At 35.0% G+C, this 1,262-nt stretch overlaps 1 non-coding gene across 1 annotated transcript; it reads left to right on the forward strand.

Moving 5' to 3' along the window:
- The first annotated feature begins 249 nt into the window (after positions 1-249).
- On the forward strand, positions 250-321 carry Trnam-cau (transfer RNA methionine (anticodon CAU)). Its single transcript has one exon. It is a non-coding gene; the product is annotated as a tRNA-Met (tRNA).
- Positions 322-1,262: the final 941 nt, after the last annotated feature.

Consider the following 1,262-nt stretch of genomic DNA (forward strand, 5'->3'; position numbering starts at 1 on the left):
TCGGAACCTTAAGGCCGGATTTCTAATCTACGTACGGAACTTACCACCTCACGACCTACTGATTTATCTCAGATTCACTTAAGTTTGAGTATTCTTAACACATCTTTGAGAATTATTATACTCAAGTAAATGTGAGGTAAATTTAAGTTAGTAATATTAAACCCAAATTTTAAAATGTAGTTTGAAGTCAGTAATTCTATAGTTTTATGACACAGTATTATGTCATGATAACATCCATCATCTATAACAAGCAGAGTGGCGCAGTGGAAGCGTGCTGGGCCCATAACCCAGAGGTCCGTGGATCGAAGCCACGCTCTGCTATAAAGAATATTTTACTCGTTTTTATTTCTCAAAAAAATACTGCTGAGAAATGACCTAGTTGATTAATTGGCCTTGCAAATGCCAGAGAAACTTACTTTTTTTTTTCTCTATTCATTGATTGTTAATTTTTTATGTATGTTTATTTACGTCTTCATGTCTCAACTTGCTGATTTGGCTTTGCATCTGATTTTCCAGTGGACTGTTGGTAGCCCTGGGACGTGTGGCACTCTACCAGGAAGCCTTCTTTTCACAGACGAGAGAGCCAAAACCCGAAGTTCCCCGAATTTCATTTTTTTTTTTTCGTAACTTTAATGTAGCTATCCTAACCAAATTAATCGTCCACAATGTTTTAAAGTATTTATTATGTAGCTAACCTAACCTAATTGACCATTAGTATCATTTTATCAACACCGCCATGTTTATTTACAATGAACAAAAAAAAACGAAGATGCAGGTTCGGGCGTTTGGCTCTCTCGTCTGTGAAAAAAAGGATTACTCACTCTACCACACGCGTAGGTACCTACAGTTCGTCGGAACATGAAACATTTATACTTTCTTCTGGCTGTATCTGATGGCGCTATTAGTCAATGGGGTGAGTGTAGGTTCTAAAGTTGAAGTAACTCTGGTTAGCAATTGGTTATAAAACCAAACCATAGCTTTATAAAGGATAATATTACAATTTTGGTTTACAACTTGAAAGGAACTCACTAGGAAAACTTTAATACAACCAAATTGTTTGAACTTCAATATGACCAAAAAATAATTTTGCTCTCCAGAAATATTTAAATAGAATTGTTTATATTTCGTCACTAAGAGTTAATTTAACACATTCAAGAAAATTTTCACAGTGTCACAAGTAGTTCCTATTCGTGTCAACAGACATCACCGCATGTCGTGTTGAGATAAATATATATATATTTTTTTTATGTGGGAAGTGGGAT

The sequence above is a fragment of the Bacillus rossius genome, chromosome 15 (assembly GCF_032445375.1).
Source record: "Bacillus rossius redtenbacheri isolate Brsri chromosome 15, Brsri_v3, whole genome shotgun sequence".
NCBI classification, from domain to species: Eukaryota; Metazoa; Arthropoda; class Insecta; order Phasmatodea; family Bacillidae; genus Bacillus; species Bacillus rossius.